Source organism: Kryptolebias marmoratus, linkage group LG6 (genome assembly GCF_001649575.2).
Source record: "Kryptolebias marmoratus isolate JLee-2015 linkage group LG6, ASM164957v2, whole genome shotgun sequence".
NCBI classification, from domain to species: domain Eukaryota; kingdom Metazoa; phylum Chordata; class Actinopteri; order Cyprinodontiformes; family Rivulidae; genus Kryptolebias; species Kryptolebias marmoratus.
In genome coordinates, this window is record NC_051435.1 from 3,324,250 (window position 1) to 3,344,784 (window position 20,535).

Here is a 20,535-nt window from a genome sequence, read left to right on the forward strand (position 1 = left end):
CGCTGATGCACTGCAAGATAAGAATCAATTCACATATAATTTTATGGAAACAACTGGAGAACAAGGATAACAGTCTTGCAAACAAACACAGCGGCAACACCTTTATCTTAGAATAACAAATCTAATGACTGAATCGGGAAGCATTCTGGAGCACAAGAAACTCTCTACTGAGGATTGAGTAACAAATTGCTTGTTTTTTCCCCACTTTAAAATGCCTGAAGCAGCAATATCATTCCAGTCAAATGATCCTCATAAGGTCTCCTGTGAAGCCTGTGGGTGGTTGAAGCATGGAGAGAGGGGGTGGAGAAAAATAAAGAAGGGTCAGAGGAAGACTACTGCTAGATAATGTTAAGATGCCACACGGCACAGACCAGACAAATGCGCACACACAGACACTTCTGTCTGCCAGCTTGTTAGCAAAGTTTATACTGGAGCTTTTGCGTCATGAGGGAACATAATTGTGCTGTATAGAGCACAGATACTGTTAAAAACAAATAGGATGACATATTCTCCTCACAGCTGTCAAGACTAGTTACAACAGAGTGCACACTGCAGGTCTCTGAACACCAACTAAAACATCAATATTTACTGCATTGATTTCTTTCTTGACTCCCACAAGGTAGCAAAAAGCTGCAAAACAAAGAATCAGAGGGAAAAATAAAAAATTATTGCAACAATACTAGAACTTTGCTTCTAAATAGAAAAAAAAAGAGTCCATATTATAAAATTGTCTATCTGATAAAAACATTTATCTTATCCAATCGTATGACGGCTCAATCAGAGTCAACATCCAGACCATATCCTAACACTGGGTAGGCCTGGGGGAGTCTAACACTGGGATTTTAGCACAAATACTTTTCATTTGTCTATTGTCTGAAACATCAGGGGATCAGATGCTTGACTGTCTACGTTTCTCTGGAGCTTGGTGGGTTTAATTTATTTTTCTAAGTCTCTCTAAGAGGCCCACGTTAAATAGGAATACTGCACCATCGAGTGGGGAGTGCTTGACTTGTGCCAGCATTTAGTTAAAGTTATCCACCTTAGCTGTGACTGCTGGGAGACTAGTTGGGGAAGAGCATTGGTGAGGTAGTCTCCAAAATGTCTGAAAATGTCTTGTGGCTTGAATTTTGCACATTCAAAAGATTTATAGTACAAGGGAGTGCAGGTGTCTCAAATCCTCCTCAGTTTTGTCTTACGATTAACTTTGCTGTAGCTTGACACCTGCACTGGAGCTCCCCACTCACAGAAACTCTTTCCAGGTTTAAACACACACCAATGATAAATAATAATTAATTAAAAACTGAGAAGAGACTTTGGTCACACCCAGATGTCACTGGAGGGATTATATATCCTCTCTTGCCTGGGAACATCTTGGGATCCCCCAGGAGGAGCTGAGGAGTGTTGCTGGGGAAAGGGAGGTCTGAGTTTCTCTCCTGGGCCTGTTGGCTCTGCGACCTGATCATGGATAGTTGGAAAAACTGATCCAAATCTGCCTATCTTCAATTTAAACGTGTACTCCAGTAGATTAAATCATAACTGCGGGGGCAGCTGCCAAGGTGGGTATAAAGCGAGCCAAGGCATGCACAACAGGGACAAATGTGAGCAACAAATTAATGTGCACAGTCTTTTTTTTTAACTAGATGTGCAAAATGTGGCTGCACAGCTTGCAAACACAGAATTTAATGAGTCTGTAACAAAAACTTTGCCTGTTTTCTCACAGTTGTCTTGTCAATTACAATTAGAGTCGTGAATTAGTCTTCAATTTTTGCAGTCCAGTGAGATACGATCTTTACAGCAGGGGTCTGCAACACGTGGCTGCAGCTTTCAGTAGTAAAACAACACATAAGCTAGACGTCAGGATTACCAGCAGAACATTGAATTGCAACATGATGAATGCCATTGATTTAATCAGCGGTTTTAATGTTGTGGCTGGTACAAGTTCAGAATCTGATTGTCCAAAAGGCAGAGCTTCAAACATGATGCACATAATAACGCCACAGAATTTTCTCCTATACGCGGCAGAGTAAAGATACGAACGATGCACAAAGTGTCCTCAGCCAATAAATCAGAGGAGATGGATACAAATCACGTTTTTCCATTAACTCCAATAAAACACTTAACAAAGGAAATGATAAGAAAAAGTCAATTAAAGCGAGAACAAACCCCTTAGATAAAAACTTATCAAAGCATTGATCACTGTCCGGATGAGATCAATGTCTTATCAGCTGATGATTAGAAGTTCATAATGGAGTTCGTTCTGAGATAACAACCAACCATTTATGCACAAAATTATTTCTTTTTTTAACATTGTAATAGACTTCGTAATGCAACGTCATCCAATATTTTTTTGAATGATTTGCAAATACACACAAGTACCATTGTTACCATTAAAATATCTATGAAAATTAGAGTAAATAAAACTTTAAAACACCCTGACAGACCCAGCCTAATGAATTAACAATCAACACTTAAAAAGGCCTTAACTATAGCAATTATTACAAAAGCCAAACTGGCGATTAAACTCAGACTTCATAATGACTTTCCTTTCATTAAAAACAAGTTTACCTACCTTTACTTGAAGATATTTTTAAATGAAAGGTGACTGAAACTCAGCCTGGCAAACGAGAGAGTGCCGGCCGGCCGAAACTGCAGAATAAGTGTTACAACCTTCCCCACCGCTGCAGACAAGACACTGTTTTAAACTCGAGACCGCAGTGACCTATGAACCTAACAGCAGATAGGTTGGGGCAAAACTAGGACCTATTTTTAAGAACACACCCTCACAGCTATAACACAGTCTGCAGGGCTTCCTGATAAGACTCTTTGTTGTGCTTGGCATTTAATGAAAACAAGCAAATCTCTGTTCAGCTCGAGTGCAACTTTACTTTTCGCAAACTAATGCAAAAAGTAAGCGCTGAAATTACATTTTCACGGAGTTTTGTGCTCAATAAAAATCACCCTTGTGCTTAGATTTACAATTCAAAGATCAAATAAATAAATATCTGATTTTCATCACTTGTTAAAGATGCAATCACAAAAGAGGACACAACAAAAAATAAATAATCCCACCATCACACCGTAAAATGCAATAACTTCAAACCTCAAGCTCCTCTAACAGATCAACAAGAAAAAAATGGATTTGTGTGCAGAAAAGACTGATTATAGAGAAGCTCAGGTGTTTACAAGAAGGGCGAAATACGACCCTGATGTTGTCACCAGTTGAATTAGTCAGATGAGTCATCACCGAGAACTCAAGGCTGCTAATTTCCATTTACCGCTGACAGTTGTGTTGTGGGAAAACTTGGCATCAAAACAATTCCAAGAAACGCAGGCACCATCCTCAAAATACTTTTCTAGGTACCACCACTGTCTCACCAGGCTGCAAATGTATACGACAAGTTGGCGACTCAAATTTGTGAGAAAGTTGGCAGTCTCACTGAATTCTGAGAGTTTGTGACCAGCGAGCCATGCGGTCGTGCAAAGAGCGGCCAGTTTTTGAACAGGGTTAATACAGGAATCCTAGAGTTGAATTTACTACCTTTTACTACTTCTACAACATGTGTACTACCAACACAAAATCAAGCAGCAGCCTTTTTTGTAGGGAGTGGTGGATTCACAGCAATATTTGGTATTTTATTATAAGTTACAGTGTGGTCACAATATATGATAAGCGCTATTATATTCTGTGACCGTCTATATTTCAATAATAGCCATGATATTAGTGGTCAGATGTTACTTTTTATTCTTTGGAAGAAGGAGAGAATCAGCAGAAGCAGTTTGGTTCAACTAACACCTTGGTTTGCTCGGCTTTTTCTTTCCTTTCTACTTTTTGCGTTTGTTTTCCCACCTTCTGTCCTCCAAAGCTTATACTCGTCTTCAAGGCCAAGTTATGGTGTAAAAATGCAACAGCGCCTCCTATAGTAACAATATCCGGTGGTCACAGAATATGGTGCAACAAGCTGAGCTTGAGGTTGCGGCTGCATTGCTCTGTGTTGCACCAAAAGAAAAAAAAACATCTGTTGCTGGTGAATGTTGGATGCTCGGTGTGATTTGATGGCTGTAACACCGTTCCAGGCCAAATTTATATTTTCTCTGCAAACTTTACGAAACGCCTCTCGATCATTCTCCAATACCCGCTTAAGGCAGGTGAATGCCGGGTCATCGAGCCAAAGTTGTGAAAACTTACATTTTCACACGTTGAGGTGCAAAATGACTCGCTAGTCTCTACATATTAAGCGGTTCGAACACCGCGCAGAACAGATCGGACAGAGGAACCAATGGAGTCTATCAACGTTGACTCATTTCTTATACAGATTTTATAGTTAAACAAACTTAAAACAAAAAGTCAGCATCAATAAAAAAGTCAGAATATATTGAAGGGGTGATGAAAACTTTACTACCAAGTCGAATTCTGTTTGTTACCTTTTACTACCTTTTAATGGCCATAATTTGAGCTCATTTAATGTACTACCTTTTACTACCCCGCGGAAACCCTGTTGAAAATCATGACTTGCAAAACTGTAATCTAGGCTTATTGTGCCCATCTCGTTAGCCGCTCCGACAGTAAAAATTGAATGAACTGAAGTACACTTTTGAAATTAAGACAGGCAAATTTAGACCAGTTTTTAAACAACTAATATTTATCATCACACTGGTTCTTAGACCTGGATGTTTGGGGCTCAAGCAGCCTCTTGAAACTGAGAAGCCCCACAAAAGTTTCAACACATTTTGGAGACTCTCGCGCAAATGGCATTCACAATTTGGGGCCCAGTGAGACACTGAGTGCTCAAAGGTAAATGCTGTAAGTGAGTTTCACTCAGCAGAGACAAGAACAAGTCAGAGAAATGGCTCACCTTCTGAAAAAACACCTCCTGGTAAATGTTATGGCATAGTTTAGTTTGATGTTTTTGATTTTTACCAGTTTTCTTGAACAAAAATGACAGTAAGCTTGAAAAAAAGAGATAAACCTTCAAATTTGCTATTAGCTGCTTTCCATTTGACTTTACAAACAACCAAACCCACAAAACACTCAATAAATAAATCTTAATTTTGACATTTGTAGAAGCGTCTTCTTTGCATTACTAATCAAAAATGATTTCTAAAATCATTTTTAGGTTGTTGTTGGCTCAAAGAACACTACTTTCTTTTAAAAAAAGAAGGAAAAACCTGACGGTGACCTCTAAGTTGATTCTCACATGACCATAAGCATCCCTCTCGTTGCAGAATCAGCCTGATGTCTGAAGCAAACTGAAGAATGTAGCAGCTCTCACACAAAAAGCCTCATACTCTGGAACCAATCACAAATAAAGTCCATTATTGTTTGCAGTTACACAACATCAAAGTAACATAAAAGTTTAAAACATGAGGTATTTTATGCATATTTAGATACATTTTACCTTAAAAGAAGCCTCTTTTTATTAGTGGTTCTCGTGCTTTTTGCCTGAGATTTACCCTACTTGCACATAAAAAGGTGCATCTCCTCCATTCCTGCCTTCAAGCTCCCGTTTGCCCATATGTGCATCTGGATGACAAAAGATTAATTGGCAATTGCTGAGCTTTTAGTGCTTAAATAAATTAATTGGAGTGTTATCATATTAAAAACATCCCTGTCACTTTATTTTGTACCCTGCAGGTTTGAAAATAACTCATTCAGCGAGTGGTTCAGAGTTTCAGAGGGAAGATAATGTAATATTTTTCCTGCTTAGAGTCGAGGAAATCCAGCCTCTTCATTATTTCTGCTCCCAACTTTGACTTCAAGTCATGCTGCACTCACTGCATTAATCCCTGAATGACAGCTGATTAGAAAAATATATATTTTTTTTTACCAAAACACATCACAGGCATTTATTAAGACCTCAAAAGCCATGTCAGCTTATAAAAAAGTAATGCATCTCCTCCACATATGGTTTCCAAGTTTATTGTAATATTCTAAACTACTGAAATTAATTCCAAAATAATTCAAGAAAGATTTGTTGAGAAACATTGAGGTTTTGATCCGCACGGTTAAGCCAGGAGGACGCATAACGAGGCAGCTATACAAGGAGGGGAGCAGGAACACAGTGGGTTTTTGAGGACAGAAAAATGAACTTCAGATGAGAAGTTTTTCTTAGTAAGGCCGAAGGCTTGTGAGAGAGGGCAGACGTAAGTCGCCACATGGACCCAACTTCTAACAGATGGTCTGTGGAAGTCTAGAATGGCTTCGATCTGCTGGCGAAGGACGAAGTTCAGGAGAGCAACAAGTATGAGACATCAGAGTTCAAATGACAAAACTAAAAAAGTAGCTGTTCTCCTCTCAGATAGCTTCAGATACATTTCTCAAATTGTGGTGATGTTGCACACTTGGATATTAACACTGATGACCTGAAACAGGTACAACTGTAACTGTCCGAAGGAAGTGTGTAAAAGTTTACACCTTGTGGTTAAAGTTACAGACCTGAGTCATCATGTGGCGAAGCAACAACAACTACTGCAAAACAGAAAACTGTGATCATGGTAGTGATAAATCTAAATGGTAGGTCTCCTGCAAATATCCTGACTCATGCAGCTTGTAAAGTCGCATAAACGCTGACAGCCTCTTTACAGTCTCTCAACAGCCGGGGTGATATTTGCAGATTGTGTACACGTGGTAAAAAACTGAGTAATAGTTTCTCAAAATACTTCCAACAACAAACCAGTTATGAAAAAAAGAGTCAAATTTGAAGCTCCAATATGCCAAGAAGCCTTAGTTTGTCTGTCTGAAGTAGACTACAAGTTTCAAAATAAAAGGCACAAATGGTACATTGTAAATACCGCAAAACTTCTAGGTTCAAATTAAACAACGTCATCAGGCCCCACCTTCCCTGAACGTCCAGCAATCTACCAGCCTGGGACAAACAATGCATCATGCATCAATTAGAGGTTTTCTGGTTGAAGCTGTTGGGTCACTTTCTGATTTTACTGGGGTTTTATCATTAAATCTGGGAGCAGAATCAAAGAAGAGCAATAAAAGACTGACTGCGGTGAGGCACAGGTGCACGGCTGATGCTCAGTGGCCTGGAAACATGTTCATCGTAGCGCACAACACTTTCAGACCGCAAGACGCGGCCAGACACGAGGCTGTAAACAGAACAATTAGCTGAGGGATGTCAAACTAATAACACACTGGCAAAATGGCAATGACAAGTCATGCTTACCTCTAATCCAAAAGAAGCCCAAAGAAACTAAAGCTCGCTCCACGCTGATAATAAATGTTCACGCCAACATTTTACCAGGTTGAATGTTTTGAGGCTTTTGAGTCCAGTGACTTAACTAATTTGTACAGGGAGGCGGGGAGGCACGGGGAGGGAATGTGTCTGCGTGTTTGAGCAGTTAGGACTCTGTAAGGGATAAATCACCTGACCGGGCATTTATGGTGCAAATGAGTCTGCATCCACATGTGCAGTACTTATAGAACTTTCTGCACTCTTTAGCATTCAATCTATGTGTACATGAGCAACTTGTACAGTCTAAAAAAATACCACAAAGCAGCATTTTTTTTTTCACACCTTCTGGATCATGAAGGTAGCATTAAGGTGGTAGCTGTGAGGAAAAAAAGAAAACTTTTCTGTTGGAATCTCACTGAATTCTGAGTTTCTGCTACCAAGTGACCAGCCATGCTTTTAATGATCAGTTTTTGAAAAATTACAGCCTATTTCTGTGTGCATGGCTTGCAAAACTGCATTCTTGGCCACCAATATTGCACCCCATCCCCACATTTATGATTCTATCAGAGGACAGTTCCCGTGCAGGTGTCAAAATACAGCTCCGGCACACTTAAGACTGGCTGGACATCATTCAGATGGATTCAGATATTCAGGTCGACTCAAACTATTTTAAACGTGTTCAAAACTTAAGCGAAAGGACTGCCCGCCTCCGCGACTCATGCAAGGAAATTGAGAACAACTACAAATGTTGCAAGACTTTCTGGTGACTTCCTCAACGAGGTTTGCCAACTAGTCACAGCCCAGTGAGATACCACCTTTAAGCTTGCAAAATCCTTTTAAGCTCATCCACTTCCTAAAGTCAGAACTGATTCATGCCTTATGTCCCACAGGTTTAATCTGATCGACAGAGAAGTGCCTTTTGTCCAGGTCATGTCTATTTTAGTCCCAGTGAGACAAGGTTCGAACAGAAACAGCCAGTCAGTTTTGTATTTTTCAGCTGGTGTGCCTGAAAATTCACTTTACTGTATTTAAATTGTATGCTTGGTAAACCCACTGTACCATCTGAAAGTCTGTCAGTGAATAAAAACCGTCATAAACAGCATCAGTGTGGGGATTGTGTTACACGTAGAGCAGATTGTGGCCATTATGAGCACGATGACAAACATACCAGGCAGGTCTGTGTTTACAAAAATCTTATTAGAAGCCAGCTGTTGGCATCCACGGTTAATTTCTGCCAGGGTTTTATTGAGGTGACATTTTCCCCCTCTGAACTTAAACAAGTGGCCCTCTAATTTCATCAGAAGTTCATTTTTAAACCTTTGCACTGCAGCCAGATGCTACTAGCACAAAAAGAAAAAGGTAAACATATGCATGGAGACAAAATGACTAATATTTCTGACATTTACATGCAGAACACTGCTCTTTTCTTCTTTCTAAATTTTTCATGAATCATCCTTCTACTGTTTTAATTACAATCAACAGGCACTAAATAAAAAGATTTCTTAGTCAAATTAGAAGAAAAACTCATGCTGGATTCAGATAAACAGCATTTTGGAGACAAGTGAATCAAAGATCATTTTAGAATACCATTTAGTTTTGATAAACCTCCAACTTTCTGTGTGACCAGTTGCTGCTGTGTTTGAGGTTTCCCATCCCAATTTAATCAACAAATAAACCACAAAACCCATTTGCAAATTTATCACAGATACTTGTCCGTTTTATCCGCATACAGCAAGCCAAACACAGAAGTTTAGCAAACAGCACAGAGACATAATTTTAGCGACAGAATTAGAGTCAGAGTGTGCATTTCAAACAGATTTGGTCTCACTGTAAAACACAAAACAGATGAACTCATGGCGTCCCATCTGTGTTTGTTGAACCCAGATGCTCCTTTTTTTCCCCCCAGCGCCGCCAAACCTCCCATCACAGCATTGTACTCGTTCAGATGTAAACCTCATGAACTAAGCTTGTTACATTACATTACAAAGGCAACACTGATTAGTTTAGTCCTGCATGCATTTTAAATAGCTCCATGAACCAACTTTTGCTCTGAATGTCCGAAACGTTCAGTGGTATTTATATGCAGATGTCGTCAATAAGGTCTGCTGAGGAACAGAGCTTTATTTTTAACTGAAGAAGTACTCAGCATCTGTAAATTGTGTGCAAATTGCTCCACTTCTCTGGAAGGTCTTCGTCAAGTCTGATAGGAAGATCCCAAACGTATACTCAGTTTTTGCGTCACAAAAAGAGAGGATGAAGATTTAAAAACAGCAACGTAGAAGGTCCTGGAAGTCCAACAAAGACACCATTGGAGGATCACATAAGGCAGGAGCTTGACCAATACATGGTCAATGTGGAGAACATCTTATTTTTAGTAGATGCTGATTAACTAAAATGCTTCTCTAAGCAGAATCAGTGAAAACAACCTTTAGTTTATGGTGTTTTGGTTTTTTTAAAGTGAAATTTTTATAGAAAAGGCTGCATTTTTCTAATTTAAAAGCTAACTAGAACCAGGTAATTCTTGATCTCCTTAGAATCAGAAAATGGAGAACTTACTTTTTAATAAATAAACATATTCCAATATTGGTTGCAGCTTGATCAAGTAAAGTAATCGAGTAGAAGTGTCTTAAACATCATGTAACTCCAAGATCAAATAAAAGGAGGTGCAAAAGTTACACTAAATGTTTCTATTCCTATCAAAACATGGCAGTTATGGTTCAGAAGGGAAGATCAGTCGTCTGCCATTAAGGAAGTTGTTGGTTTGATCCCATCTTTCAACACGTGTCAAAGTGTCTTGGAGTAAGACATTAAAGCTCAAATTGGATTGATATGTGAATGGATGAATGTGTCTTGGGGTATAAAGCACTCTAAGTGGTCAATAAATATATAAAAAAAAAAACAAATGCTGTCCATTTACTCACAGCATTAGAGTTTGGGCCTGTTTTAATCTTGTTTTTTCCTCCCTTTTCTGCAACTATTTAACGGCCCAACGGTTTATATTGTGCTGCTTATCTTCAACCGCATTTTTGATGAGAATATATTGACACTAGTGCCATTCATTTAAATGCAAAACCAAAGTTCACGGCACTGCTGCCAGCACTTTTATATGATTTTATACACAATCCAAGCGATGAGGTGGTGTCAGTAAAAGCCAACATTAAAAGCCACCCACACACATCACACCAACCAAATCACTTCACCTAAAAAGCCAGCAGTAGGTATTTCTATTTTTATTGGAGCTTTTTTTTTTATTCACACTAACAAAAACATTTCAAATTACTTAAATGTTCTAATGTTAATCTCCATGTAATTATTTTTACACGGCCTATAATTAAACTCCCAATAGGATTAAAGGACAACAATAAAAAAATTTATTCCTTGATCACAATAATTTGTGACAATAATTCATGAACTTTTATCACCATGAAAGCTTTATTGAAATTATGTGCTATCATCAACCACAGGAGGAAGAGACTGTTCTATTTAAATTGCAATCAGGCAAATAAAACTCAGACTATAAATATTTCCACTCGTCCTCATTTATAATTAGTTTTTGTTGTTTACAATACTCTTTATAAGCAACAAATATTATTAATTAAAAGAAAACTATTCAGAAGATTAACTAAAATTCAATCACAACAGAGAAGAAAACAAATACAGCAATTAATATTGGTATAAGTGATTCATTTTGTGTTGCAAGGAGTTTTATTAGTTGTTTTTTTTTTTACTATAAACTACAAAAAAGAACCTAATTCACAAGCTCTGTTCCCAGATTCCTACAACTGTTGATGCAGTCCAAGCAGAACGGACTTTAAACACGTGTATTCCTGCAAAAACAGAGTAAGACTTCCACATGTTCTCAAAACAGCTGTGCAAATGTGTGTACAGCTGTTGGTTTGCACGCTCAGTGCTTCACAATCTGCACACACTTCCATGATTTTTATACCTCAGAGCTAAAATTCATCCAGCTCACTGACAAATACACCACAACCTGCGCATCCAGGCCAACAAAACTTAAAATAAATCAGCTGTTAAAAACCATTCGTCAAAGAAAAACACCTCGAACAAGGTCCAAATCTAATCTGTTTTTATTTGGCTGGTTGGTAACATTAATAATTGTGTTGTCTGAAGCTGCAAGCTTAAAGGAAAAAATATCTTGTCACAAATATCAATCCACAAAAGATATGTTTTACGAGGTCAAACTGTATCGCTATAAGAACAACAGAATCGTTTTTCACCCAGCATGCTAAGTGTTTGACAAAGTTGCCAACATTATAAAAGAAAGAAAAAACAATATGTTTACAGAGTGTCTGCTTTAATCTGTTTTAAATGTATTTAATGAGTGGTCACTACAGCCCAAAGAGACCCTTGGAAAAAAAAAAAAACTTTATGATTGGCTGGTAATGGAAGTCATCAAATAAAACAAAGATCTTTTTAGACAAGAAGGAGCAGGAAATGTTTCCTCTGTTGACTGAAACATCAACATCAACACACTCAGGTTGGCAAACAGGTCAGAAAAATACAAATTTTAATTTTTATAAGTGAAGTTAGTGTGTCATGTTGCTTCCCTTTTTTAAGATAATGTTGCACAATAATGTTTATATCAGTTTAAAACAGGTCTCATGGATCTAAAGGGTAAACCTTTACCACTTAATGTAAATAATTAATTTGTAAAAGGTATGTTATTTATTTTGGCATAATATATTGATGCACCACAATAGTGACTTTATGAACTTGTATTTGTTTTTAAACCGTAAACTGGTTATTATTTTGTTATTTTTATTCATTTTAAAGCCTGTCCACACCCACTTGTGGCCGTTTTTGGTTACAAATTTGAACTTTTTTTGTTTAAAACTTCAAATAATTACTTGCATTTTAGTCTGTACTGTAATGGGTTTCATTTTTTTGTGATGGTCACACCGAGTTAACTGATAAACACATTTTGATAGGCTTCAGAGTCATGTTATTATTATTTTTTTACATTAATGCAGACACATGGCCGTAATGTCTTAAAGGAAGTTGATCAAAGTAATCATAAGACATAGCTGGAGTTATTTCTTTATAAAGTAGAATTTATTTGTAAATATATGAAACTAGCAAACGCGTTTACACGAGTTGGTCCCTCAAAATGGCCGCCTCCTAACCCGAGGGACGAGCTGCAGACAGATTTATGGGTGTCCCGGGGTACAGCGTCCTTCACGGTAAAGTGGGGGTGACAAACACAAACAAAGCAGATAAATACAGTTTGAAGAGAAGCTTAGCTATTAACAAGTTCATTAAAAAAAACCTGATACCTTCCCTTATTAATCTCTACACCCAAGAGAAAAGAGGGCTGGACGGCGCACACATGGTGCAAGAAGCTCTTCCGCGTCACCGGAACGGTGACTTCAACGCCTCAAAACGGACAACTTCAATCACTTATCCGCATAAACAACTCTCAAATTACCAATAAATACCAACCCAAAACGTACGGTTTTGACAACGGACTGGGCTTTTATTCATTTGGAGTTATTCGGACATGCTAACGCTAACCTTCAAAACAGACAATTAAAGCAGCTAATGTTAGCTAGCAGAGGATTCACGGGAAATTAGCTTGTTGTCTGCGATGAACAGCGGTGTGCTTCGCGGTCTAAGGCTTCGTTGCAGACGTTAACGGCGGTGGATAAACTCTTACATGTTGTAACAAGCGCTACCAAGAGTCCATGTTGTGGGAGTGAATGAAAACAAATGGGTTTTTTTAAATAGTTACCTCACTCGAGTGCCGTGTGCATCTCCTCTCCGCTCGGTACCAAAAAAAAAAAAAAAGAAAAGCGTGTCCCATGTTGCGTTATGGACTTGGAGGTTAGCCATTCACTAACGTCCTTTACGCCGTTTTCTTAGAATCTACGTAAGGGCGAGCCGTTATTCTACGCAAAATGCGTAGCGCAGTGACGTTTTTATTTTTTTTTTCTACTAGAAAACTTTATTTGTAAAAGCAAACAGTACAAATACAAAAATCGAACTGCAAAGTGAAGTAGTCATCGTACGTAAAAAGCAACAAAACAACCGGTTTGTGAAGATCAAGAGGCGTAAAAAACACAACAAGACTTAGCCAAGGGAATTGTAAATAAATTTTAAAAATACAGAAGAAACAATAAGACAAAAACAATATATATATGTATATTTGTACCATGACGCGATCTGAGATCTAACTAATATCTTTGCCATTAACTATGGAGTCAACCCTGACTGTCAGGAAAATATTTTATGAACCACTGGACAAATTTTAATGAAACTCATTAACTTTTGTATAATTTGAGATGTCTTCTACAGCTAACTGACCATAACTGGCCATAACTTTGCAGATCCTGAGCTAAAATCTGTTGTTGTTGTAACTGAGCATAATTCCCAACACATACAACACATTCTGGAATATTTTTGCCTAAAACTTTGGCTTTTACTCCAGTTGTCAACCCTGTTTGTCTGTTAGCAAAATATCTCATGAACCACTGGACAAACTTTAATGAAACTCAGAAAGTAATAATGGGATGAACATCTACAACTGGTTAAAGAGAACCCAATTTAAGTTGGCCGCCACACCTAATCGACCTTAGCCATCACAAAGGTGTCTAAAACTCTGTCAGTTTTGGAAATATTGTGCTAAGTTTTGTGTGGTAGTAGCTGATAGTCATTCTCAACACTTGAGAAATAACATATCTCTTGAGATCTCACAATATTGCATGAAACTGCACACAAGATTTGACCAAAATGGCTACAACTTTGCTCCAAGGAATCCATCAAGTTAAGAGGCGTTTAGAAATTTCGTTCCTGAACAAATTATTTTGTACTGACCTTCATTGTTTGTGTGTGTGAGAGAGAGACACCAAACACACAGCTAATATCTGTCGGCCTTGCACCAGCTGGGTCTACTTCCTAGTCCCCCTCCTCCCCTTTTTCATGTTTCCCCTCTTATGTCGGCTGTCTGCCGTTGATCACAGGGAGATTAATATCAAGTGATTGGCAGCCATGTTCTCACTCAGCACTCCAGTCATGGAGCCCCGGGGTCTCTGCCAGTCGTAAAGCAGTGGAGGAAGTGCCACTGCGGCTTTTGCTGTCATTTAGCCAGTGCCCTGCCTCAGCAGACAGACGACGAATAGCGCCAATGACCACACTGAGTTATGAGCTAGACTCAGCCCCGACTATATATATATATATACAAGCCAGCACAGGGAACCATTTCCTGCTGAATTGCCTCTTGCCGGAGATTACCAAGGTAATATTTCCTACACTGCAACTAAAGTGGTTATGGTCCGCAGGCAATCTACCTGGCTGCAGCTTTTGCCCGTGGAGCTTCGGCTGGCGTGAAAGACGAGCTGTTGACTTGTTGTGATTGCCTTTTTTATCACACAGTGGTTAAAAAAGTGAGGGGATTTTTAATGAGGACAACTGGTGGAATTCTCCACACCAACCTGAGGCCATAGAATGTCGAACAGCTAACCATACAAAGTAAGAGACACAAGCGAAACTGTGTATTCAAGTCATATATAGCCTAAAAACCTATATTCTCTGAGTCAAATTGAGGTTATTCATCTTGAATGTGTGCTTCTGCTTAGGGAAATGGGCATTAGGGAAATGCAATCTGGAACGTATGTGCTGCATGTTCCTGGCTTACAGTTTGCTGAGACGAAGCAATTCTGGCACCACACAAGAGCTCTGTCCTGGAGGGCAGCCAGAGACAGAAGGAAGAAAAGAGAAAAGTGAGGAGAGGGAGAGGACTGACTTGTAACAAGTTTTAAATATCAGCTCATTAGCCACCTGTAGACCCCTGTAATGAGCGCTCATGGATTTTTCATTCCCTTTAATCGGGTGGAGGTTGAAAAAAAGTCGAGTGCTCCTGCTTGTTTTCCCCCTCAGGTCTGTTGTACCTGCCAAAGCCATAATGCACACACACACACACACACACACACACACACACACACACACACACACACACACACACACACACACACACACACACACACACACACACTACTCCAATACCACCCACTCCAGCTCACACACCCTCGATCGATGCAAGCAAGGAAGAGTGTCCAACAGGCTCAAGAAACCCGCAGCTGGTCCCCTAAAACCGTTTGACAGAATAAGTCCTTTTGCACATATACATAATTTAACTTTTTTTTTTCTATGAAAGGATGACAGCGTTCGCCCATTTTCCAGGAAACACTCATAAACACGAACATGAGCCTGTTTGTATCTAAAAATGTTCTTAGTCTAATTTCGGCAGTCTGCAGATCTGCAAGTCAAATTATGGGATATTTTTGGAGTAAATGAATGTTTCATTAGAGAAACAGAAATTTAGTCTTTTGGTTAAAACAAATGCATTTACAGTGGAAACTATTGCTCCTTGTGGCAAACCAAATTTTCCTTATATTAAAGCCATCAGTAATGTTCTTTTGGCAGAATTTAATTAAATACAAAAATTAACTCCACACGTTTTATATACAACATACCAACAAATACATTATGTTATTAAAACCCTGAGGAGACCCTGACCCCAGCCCTAAGCCAAAAGGCCCCAACCCCTTCAACCTTGAGTAGACCCTAACCCTAGCCCAGGGCCAAAAAGCCCTAACCCCCTAAACCCTGAGGAAACCCTAACCGTAGCCCAAGGACAAAAAGCCTTAACGCCTCAAACCCTGAGGAGACCCTAACCCTAGCCCAGGGCCAAAAGGCCCTAACCCCTTCAACCCTGAGGAGACCCTAACCCTAGCCCTGGGCCAAAAGACCCTATCCCCTTAAACCCTGAGGAGACCCTAACCCTAGCCCAGGGCCAAAAGGCCCTAACCCCTTAAACCCTGAGGAGACGCTAACCCTAGCCCAGGGCCAAAAGGCCCTAACCCCTTAAACCCTGAGGAAACCCTAACAATATCCCTGAGCCAAAAGGCCCTAACAATTTTGTTGTGCAAAAATACTGCTTCTCTGAATTTTCTTGATTTTACAGCAATGTGATTATTTGATCACATAAATGGCATTCTTGTAATAATGTGACATTTTTAAATGTTTTTGCCTGTCTGTACATTTTTGTGTATGTCTGTTAGCAAAATATGTTATGAAGCAGTGGACAGAGTTTAATGAAACCTTCAGGGAATAATCACTGGTGTACGTCTACAACTGATTAACTTTTGGAGCCAACTCACTTTGCAAAACTCAGAATTGGCTATAATTTAGTTAATTTAACAGACACTGAGCTAAAATTTGTCTTGTTAGTAGTTGAGTCATTTGCAACACATTTTTATATTACCTGTTGGATTCAACCCTGTTTGTCTGTTAGCAAAATTTCTAACGAACTGCTGAAGTGTCTAAAACTTTGGCCTGCAAAGCGGAGGGCGATATGAATTCCTTCAAGAAATGCTTGGTGTTTTGATCAAAAATGAATAGTAGAATGAGGTCATATAAGTTAAATTTTCTCATCTCTGCCTGTTATTGAGGAGGACAGACAGCTCCTTACACACCATGACAAAAATATTAGCTGACATTTTAATTTGATTTACAGAAAATGGAATGCCCACAATTTCTTTTCTTCTTGAAAAGAAAAGTAAAATACAGCGTTGCTCATGCATCATCCTTCCCTCTTCCACCGTCTTCCAAAGTTGCAGACAGCCAACGCTTCAGCATAACATTTCAAAAGATGATTTCACACACATCCAAATTTTATTACGCTACCCAATCATTATCATAATTTTACGAGTTTTCTGTCACATTTGTTATGGAAACTGGTCGTCTGATGGCCGTACAGTGCCTCTACCCTGACATCCCAAATCTGTTTTTTCCCATGCGCTGTCACAATCCGTCAGCTTAATTTGAGAGATCATGAGCGTACTTAGCCACAAGCATCAACGCAATTATTCAATAAGACGGCCATGTTTCATTCTTCATATGTCACAGAAACAGCCTGGAAAGTGCAAGAGGAATGCATCTATCCTTTTAAATGCAAACACACGCGAATAACTCAGGAGGTGTGCAACTATGAGAACGGCTGAGGAAATGTGTCAGGCGCAAACGTTTAATGCTAAATGACGCCTTTCATGCCGGAGTTCTAAACTAAGACCATCTTATTATAAAAAGGGACAGACTTATTGTAGTTTTGGTCAAACCTTGAAAATAACATTCTGCATGATCTCATGCAATATTTAGGGTTTTCTGGTTATCTGTTAGCACTTGAAATATGTCTTGAGGATGAGCCTCAGCTACTACCACACAAATTTTCAGCTCAATATCTGTAAAACTGACCATTTTAATTTAGGCTGATTTCAATTCAGCCAGTGTACAGCCAGTAATTATTTTCTACCACAGAGTAGCTGAGAGTCATCCTAAACACATACTTAAATGCATTTTGTCAGATTTTGCAGTATTGCATGAGATCACACATATTTTCAAGCTACAACTCCAACCTTTTTCAAAATAAGATAATCTTAGTTTAAAACTCTTGCATGAAATGCAGCAGACGACATGCATTCCTTCAAGCAACGCTAGGCATTTAATTTGTTACATGCTTTTACAGAACACATTTATTTGAAGAGGGCATGACCCGTCCATGTCTTTTAAAATGTCCCAAAGCAGAACAAGCCAGAGACGGTTTGTACTGTAGGTTTCCTCCTCAGCAGTAGCTAAGCTGGTACTGTATATGCCCTGGGCAGATCATGACTCTTTGTCCTCCGAAAGAAAAGTCTGTTTCACCGAATGAGACATAAAGTGTATTAAAAAAAGAATAACTTGTTTTTAAAGTTCTCAAGTGTGGAACAGAGTTTCCCCAGTGCTTCATGAGATTTTATGACATTTAGATAGGAAGCAAAGGGCTCTCTGTTTGAGTTCATAATAAAGTCTAAAACCTAAAATGGAAGTAGATAACTTAGAGTTATCCTTTCTAAAGGTCAGGAGAATCTCACACAATTACTGAGTGAATGTCCACATCTAACATGTGCTAAAATTTAATTAACTGAAAGAGAGGGACTTAACCAGTCCATTAATCAATCAATAAATCAACCATTCATCCATCCATCTGGTTCTGGGTCTACCTCGATGTCTCCGTCCAGTGGGACATTCTTAGAAAACGTCCAGATGGAGGCACACGTGAGACATCTTAATCAGATGTCTGAACCATCTCATCGGACTCTTTTATGTGGAGGAGCAGTGGCTCTACTCTGAGGTCCACACAATTTGATATGAAGTGATGTTTAATAATAATAATAAACAAACCAGATTATGAGCAATAAAAGTAACTAAGAACAGTAAAAGGCACACAAAGAGACAGATGCTCCATAATACTAAGCCAATTATACAACTTAACATTTAAAATTTGAATATGAGATCAAGTAAAAGCTTTTCATTCTGGTTTTTCTTCATGACCACTCATCTTTTGTCACTGTACAGTTAAATCACTTATTTGATTCTGTTTCGCAGCTTTTAAAAGAAAACAGGAAACAGGAAACCTGTAAGATGTAAGGTCAGATGGACACGCTTTAAGAAAGCAATAATTACGATCTAACAATATTTATGGGGATCTTTTTATCCCCTGACTTGTGCCTTTAGGAGTCACTTACTGGTCTGTCTAAAACTCTAGCATCAGCAGAGGCAGAAATTTTTCACTCGTTCGTCTCCATGTTGCCTTACAGATTCTGACATTTCCTGCACAGATGTGGCAGTAAGATTGTCAGTGGTCCTGGCAACAAAGTAGCACATATTTCTGAATCAATGTGTGGGATTTATGAGGGACAGTTTCCCAGACTTTCAAAGAAATAGTTCACATAGTTCTGGTTTTAAGAGTTCACATGGTGCAACGCACAGCTTTTCATTCAAGTGATGAAAATTTTAGTCATTCTTGCAGAATGTATCATCTTAACAAAGGTCACAGCGCTTTTTCTGACATGCACTGTCTTAACAATTCTTTGTTGTCTCTTTGAAAGAGGCACAATTCCTTTGAACGTTTGATGAAACAAAAGCAAGTCGGAGAAAAGGCCTAGAATGTGAATAAGAGCATGTCATGGTGTGAAGTTTCTGTCAGCATGGTGATAATGACCTGTGGCCTTCACTGCTGCTTTTGGCACGCTGTCATTCCCCAACAGAAGCTATTGTTGAGGCAGCACAAGTGTTCCTTCAGGTGTTTACAGGTTGTTCTTTCATACATAATGGCTTTATTTAAAAAAATACAGAAGGACTGCGGTTTGAGGATGATCCTGCATGAGATTGCACGCATCGTCATTTACAAGGTTAGACCAAAACACTGACAACTCAGTCCCTTTTCACATGACGAGCTTTGTTTAAAACTCTGGCATGAAAGATGGCAGGCTATATGCATTCCTTCAAGGAATGCAAAGAATGCTATCCAGCGGGTAAAGCCTTTATCCTTTATTTTCTTAATTATCTTGCATCAGAGGACACAAGTTAAACAATCATTTCTGACCAAGATCATCTTTATGAATCATGAATGTTGGCAAAAAGAACGTTCCGGTCGATCTCTGGTGAACGCAGAAAAAGAAACCTTCTCTAACCCACAAAACAGGATGTTTTGGCCCTTTGGGACGCAATTTTCCTCTGTGCATATTTTAAGTCATGGAGGCATTTTAGGCCAGGATGAATATGTAATGGGACACAGAGTAACAGCTAAAGCAAGCTGACTAAATATTTCATCCCTCCAGCTTCACGCTGTGACCTGAAATTTGGAGTCTCACAACAGACTGGTGGCATTTCTGAAATAACACAATAATAAATGAATTTGTTCCCACTTTAACGGTTTGAGGTTGGAAGAAAATTTATAATGCAGCCAACATTAATATTGTGCTCAGTTTGACTCTTTAATATTAAGGAAACTGTTTGTTTTTAAGGCCCGGGGCTGTGATTTACCTGCTGTCATTGATTTATTGAAATTGACAGCTATTAGGAGAGAGCATATTACATTCATGGATGGTTTCTTTATTCATACATAAAAACAATTGTTTGCACTGCCATACTTTGAATGTGAGTCTACTCTCTCCTTGATGCATCAGTTTGTTGCAGCAACACGTTACAGCAAAACGGTTTAAATAATTACATACAGCCCAATAAATCCTGCTCATCTCAGAGCATTTCAGTTTCATTTACTTCAATCAAAATTGAAATTTAGAATTTTTATTGCAATTTCTGCCATAAATTAAAAGTCCAGGCATTCCTAACAAATCATGAAAATAACATTACAGGTGCTGGTCATAAAATTAGAATATCATGAAAAAGTAGATTGATTTCAGTAATTCCATTTAAAAAGTGAAACTTGTATATTATATTCATACATTACATACAAACTCATATATTTCAAATGTTTATTTCGTTTAATTTTGATGAT

At 38.7% G+C, this 20,535-nt stretch overlaps 1 protein-coding gene across 1 annotated transcript in view; it reads right to left on the reverse strand.

Moving 5' to 3' along the window:
- The window catches only part of slc39a10 (solute carrier family 39 member 10), a 30,181-nt gene extending 17,181 nt beyond the window's left edge, over positions 1-13,000 (reverse strand). The window contains exon 1 of the mRNA XM_017430376.3: positions 12,931-13,000. The gene's annotated coding sequence lies outside the window, so the exon portion shown is untranslated. The remainder of the gene's footprint in view (positions 1-12,930) is intronic.
- Positions 13,001-20,535: the final 7,535 nt, after the last annotated feature.